The 6,002-nt window shown below is 36.3% G+C and overlaps 1 long non-coding RNA gene across 1 annotated transcript in view; it reads left to right on the top strand.

Moving 5' to 3' along the window:
* The first annotated feature begins 16 nt into the window (after positions 1–16).
* LOC104006076 (uncharacterized) overlaps positions 17–6,002 on the top strand; it is a 32,959-nt gene continuing 26,973 nt past the window's right edge. Inside the window, exons 1-2 of the long non-coding RNA XR_008547522.1 lie at positions 17–4,662; positions 5,085–5,753. This is a non-coding gene — a long non-coding RNA (uncharacterized LOC104006076). The remainder of the gene's footprint in view (positions 4,663–5,084; positions 5,754–6,002) is intronic.

Here is a 6,002-nt window from a genome sequence, read left to right as displayed (position 1 = left end):
ATATATAATACTGTATAATATATTACATTACTGTAACATATTATAAAATATATAATATATAATATATACTTCCAGAATTTTATATATCTTATATATTTTATAATTTCAACTTTTATTTTAGATATAGGGGGTTCATGTACAGGTTTGTTACATGTGTATATTGCATGGTACTGTGGTTTGGTGTATGGATCTCATCACCCAAGTAGCGAGCATAGTACCCAGTAGTTAGTTTTTCAACCCACACCCCTCTCCCTCCCACCCCTCTGTAGTAGTCCCCAGTATCTATCGTTCCTGTCTTTATGTCCATGTACTCAATGTTTAGCTCCCACGGTATTTGGTTTGAAGTTTAAAGTTGGGTAATGTGATGCCTCCAGCTTTGTGGAACAATATTGTTAACCATTGCATACACTACCTCTTAGGTATGGCCATGTTGCATGCCTTACAAAATCTGTTATTCAGAGAGGTGGAATGATTGTACAAGGCAACAATGACAGTGGTGGTTCTCACCCTCCATTCCAAGCCAGAATTGCTGTTATGTTAGTGATATAAATGCTTGATATTGATATCAAGGAGAAGTAACTCAGGAAATGAAGACTGGTTATGGACTCATGGCCTGGCTTTCCTGGTGGTTCTCTAAACTTTGAAGATTTTTGTATGCCAATGTTTACATTTGAAGATGTTGGCCATTTAATAGATAATACATGAGGATATTCATAGAGTTCTTTTGGTAGAGTGTTTAGAGCATAGTCTTTGGGATTCTCATTGATTTATTCAACAAGTATTTATTAGAATTCTATTGTGTGTCAGACATTGTGGATACAAATATGAGACAGAATTGGTTCCTGTTTCTTGCTAAGCAAGGGAGAGGGACAGTAAACATGCAATCACGTTTCAATGTCATACGTGCAGGGTCCAGGCACTCACTCTAAGCTGAAGGTGCAGAGTGAGAAAGGAATGGCAGCGGGTGCTTTATATCCCTACTGCCATTAATTTACTGTACAGCCCCAGATAAGTTCCTTATACTCTATGACATCAATTTCTTTGTGTAGGATGGGCTAATGTCAAGTCACAAAGGCTTTAGAGAAATGAATTAAATTACTATATAAAGTACTTAATACATTGGCCAGCAGATAACAGGTGTGTAACTCATAAAGCTATTTTGTCCTCTAACCATTTTCTCCAAGCACTCTCATTTACCAATGAGGATAAGAAGGAAGTATTGCTTTACTTAAACAATAGATAGTAGATTTAGAAAATGGAAGTGAAACAAAGCATAATTAGTGAACTTAATTTTATACTGAATTCTGCTATGTATTCAATACTGTGCTAAGAGAAGCAGATACAAAATCAGGGACCCAGGCACTTGCCGCCATCATAAAGTTTCTATCATGGCAATGGAAACTGCCATACAACTCTTTCTCTACTGCCATGCCAGAAAACACATTAATCAAAGCAGGAAAGGAGGGAGAAGAATGGCTTCTGCAAAAGACACAGTTGCCTGAAGAGGAGGAGATTTGGAGTGGGCACGAATTAGTCTTACTCTGTATTACTTGGACAGAACTCATACCAATGAATAGAACATACCTGGTTTGATGCAGAAAAAAATTTTCTAACACTAGAGATGCTTATACATGTGATAAGCCTCCTGGTGCAATACTCAATGCCAAGACTGCATGTGTGTGAGCAGCTACCACCTGGGTTTTTGGTGGCATCCAGTCATGGTCTTTCTAAGGCCTCTTTGAACTCTGTTTCTATGACCTGGGCAAGAATTAAGTTTTCTATGAAAATAGTATTTATTAAAAATCATCACTGTGTCTTGTGCTTGCATACCTTCCATATTTTATCTTAAAGGCCAGCCTGAAGAGCTTATTTTCTTCTAGAGCCAATTCTGTGCTGGTGTCTGTTGATTGATATCACAAAACCTAGCTCATTGCCTTTACTTAAATAATCCTTGCTACTTTTCTTTCCTGTGGTCTGGAATTCTACCACTAGTTACTGATAAGGATTTAACATTTTAAATATCGTCAAGAATCTCTTATTAATTGCAAATGTCTCTGAAGAAGGGTTCCCAAGGACTGTTAATTTTGGTCAGTTATTTTTTTAAGGAGGAATTAGCTTAGCACACATAACAGTTGTTAAAAAATTTTTAGTGTTAACTCCAATCAACTGATAGTGGCTGTCCTGCAGCTTTGTGCTGTGAGTGTTTCTAAGACTGAGCATAAGCTCAGAGAGAAAGAGTGCAGTGATCAGATAGCAGTGTCTGCAGTGGGTAACAGTCTTGGAGCATTCTTCCAAAGGATTTGACAAAAGATTGGACTTAGTTTAATAGGTACATTTTTGATAGTTCTAAGAAGTTTAGAGTAAGATTTCAGGGGAACAGCTCTAAGGATACATGACAAAAGAGACAATGAATGTTAAGGCCGTTTAGAGGACCTCAAAATGGATGATGGAGACCTGCCAAAGATAGTCTTCCCCTTGCTGACCTTGGTGGGCTCTCTAGCATCCTTCATATTCTTTATGACAAGCCTATGTGTCCCAAAACTAAATAATGACAGATGTTTTGGGGTTGTTTTTCAGGCAAATATGTCTCTCTCACTTGTGATATATTTTTGCTTAGAAAACCGGTATTGAGAATATGTGAGTAGCAGAATTAAGTAAGATACTGTCAGCCTTAGAGCTTATTTGATCCAAACCTTCCATTTAAAAATGAGGAAATTGAGAAGAGAATAAAGTAATAACCCATGATCTCCCATTTTCAAAATTTTAGACTTTACATGTATAGACATCTTACAATTGTTATTTAGTAACTAATTACCTGTTTACTGCCTTAGACCCAAGAATTGGTTGATAGGCAAAGCAGACAATAGCTGAGGGATATTGAGTCTATGAACAAATTACTTGACTCTGAGTCTTAATTTCTCATTCAAGACATAATAATATTGCTAACTATCTGAGAGTCATATAAAGTGACCATAGTAAGTGTTTGATAAATTAGGTCCCATTATTTTAGGTTCACTCCCAGTGCTTGTACAGCTCCTAACTCCCCTTCTCCCCAGGGACTTGAAAATGTACCCAGCATTAGAACCTGAGCCCTGACCATTTAGTCAATCTGTGGTAGTATATGTTTATCTTCTTCCCTTCCACTTTAGAACTTTGGACATGTCAACAATCATTTCTAAGAAATGACGTATTGCAGACCAACATTTGCCAAGAGTGTTTATGGATTACTTAATTATAAAGTTTGCATGTTGAAATCTTAAAGAAACAAGCAGATTGACATGACTTGTTTAAAAATGCAGTATTCATTAATGAATTCAATCCATCAGCAACATTTCTTCATTGTCATAGATTTCCTCAGTTTTATCAGGGCCATAGTTGCTTGGAAAAAATATTCACCAGAAAAAGGTTTCTTTTTAATAGTAATTACTTGAAAAGAATATAAAGTTCTTCATTTCTCTCAAATGATAGAACACTTTCCATAAAGGTTCTCACGAAGTAATGAAGACTGCTAAACCCACATCTTTTCTTGTTTTCTTCAGCTACATTAAATGTCAATCTCGTTAGAGAAGTTTACTAGATGAGGGTGGAAAATCCTATTTACAATTTACATATTCCAGGTATAAGGATAAGATAAGTAAGGCACAATGACTACTAAAGCGTACATGAGAAGGCTTATCTTTTTCAGAGGTCATTACTGTAAGTAGAATCATTGAAAATTGCAAGACATTAATTTGTGGAATGAATATACAGAGAGAGCTGATATATTGAAGCAACACACACAGGAATATTCCACTTTAGCCTCACTTCCACTCTAGGTAAAAGAATGTTCTATTTTAAACTTACGTTTAGAATTGGATAAGCAGTTTTAGACAAAGCAATACTTTGAATAATAGCAGAAATAATATTATGAGCTAAATTATTCAGTACCTGTTATGTGCCAGGCCCTGTGCTCAGTACTTCACACATATGCTTTCTTATTTTATTTTCTTATTTTTAAATTGTATTTTTAGAAACAGGGTCTTGCTCTGTTATCCAGGCTAGAATGCAGTGGTATGATCATTCATACCACCTTGACATCCTGGGCTCAATTGATCCTCCTGCCTTAACCTCCTGAGTAGGTAGGACTACAGGGGCCTAACCCTGTACCTGAGTAGTTTTTCATTTTTTTGTAGAGATGAGGTCTAACTATATTGCCCAGGCTGGTCTGAAACTCCTGGCCTCAAGTCTTGGCATCCTGGCCTCCTGCATTGGCACCCTAAAGTGCCGGGATTACAGGCATGAGTCATCAAGCCCAGCCCATATATGCTTTCATGTAATCTTAACTACCACCCAATATAGTAGAACTTATTTAAATTTTATTGCCAGAGAAACAGAAACTCAGAGAGCTCAAGTTATTTTCCCAAGAGCATAGTAAGTACCAGAGCTAGAAGTTGAACTCAGAATAGCTGTCGCTGAAACCTTTTCTTATTTTAATATAGTAAATGATAATGGTTTGTTTATTTAACAACTGCTAAGCTCTTTGGGAGCTATTATTATAGGAAAAATGGCACTGTTATCAATAGAGAACATATGCATGTGATTTTGGTGAGTGGAGATGATGAAGAAGATGGAGGTGATCCAAGATGTGTGAAACACCGACTTTGCTGAATTAAGCCTGGCAAGGTATTAATGTTTATACTTTTATATCCAATGCTAAACCTTAATTTTCGGTGTGCTAGTAACTTCTAATATAAAGAGTTAAATAACTGAAATATTAAGTTTAATTCAGAAGTGTTAACAGAAGTACATGCAGCTTATTTGTAGAACAATGATAGATTTCACCTACACAACATATTTGAATATAAGTCATTCACAGAATACAGTTTAAATACAAGTGAAGACATATTCCGAGAATTTGTTTAACTTATAGTAAATAAAAATACATCTAGAAATTTATGAGAGAACAAATATAGGTTGTAGAATTGTAAAGAGGGATTTCAATTTGGAAAATTTTCTTTTATGCAAATATCTCACTCCATCTGAATTCTATAACAAAATACCGTAAACTGGATAGCTTTTAAACAACAGAAATTTATTTTTCACAGTTCTGGAGGCTGGGACCTCCAAGATCAAGGCACTGGCAGATTTGGTATCTGGTAAGCATCCTTATATTCGGAATCTGGGATGGCTCTACATTCTGGTCCATAGAAGGTGCCTACTGAGGTGTCTTAACATGGTGAAAAAGGTAAACCAGCTCCCTTGGGCTTCTTTTATAAGGGCACTGGTTGCAGTCATGAAGACTCCAACCTCATCACCTAATCACCTCCCCAAAGGCACCGCCTACTAACACTATCACCTTGGGGTTAGATTTTCAATGTATGAATTTTAGGGGACACAAGCATTCAGGTAGCACAGCAGCAAATAAAATCTCACTTATTCAGCCATACAGTATATTAATAGCCAGAATTACCCAGACAGAATGTAAGAGACATGTGAGTTTTATTATCACTATTGTTTTGTCTGAAATTTGAAATAACATTAATTGTTTTTGGAGGGAATGGAGCAATGATATAACAAAAAACAATGGAAGAAAAGGGCTTGAGGCTATCTTTAACATAAATATTATGTTTCAGCCCCAACATTATGGTTGCTCAGTTTCTTCAGAAAGCAACTCATGGAGAAGTACAAACCACAGTTAGAAAGTTGAGAGATTTCAATGAGAAGCACAGGACCTTTAAGTCACATGGTTACCTTCAGAATGCACTCACCAATTGGTAGGTGAATTATGTTCGCCCGTTTTCTCTTTTTAAACTATATTGCAACCAAAAGATGTTTTTATGAAGGGGCTTGAATAATTAGGCAAGGGCTTATAAGACAAAGATATGTAGATGAGTCATATCCTAGATGTATTTGTTGTAGGTTTATAAACTTTTTTTTTTTGAGTTATGGTATTGCTGGTAATGCAATCATGGCTCTTGACAGCCTCCAATTCCTGACTCAAGCAATCCTCCTGCCTCAGCCTC

This window comes from Pan troglodytes, chromosome 3 (assembly GCF_028858775.2).
Source record: "Pan troglodytes isolate AG18354 chromosome 3, NHGRI_mPanTro3-v2.0_pri, whole genome shotgun sequence".
NCBI classification, from domain to species: domain Eukaryota; kingdom Metazoa; phylum Chordata; class Mammalia; order Primates; family Hominidae; genus Pan; species Pan troglodytes.
Note: the sequence above shows the minus strand (reverse complement) of the source record. Positions and strands in the feature narration are given on the sequence as shown.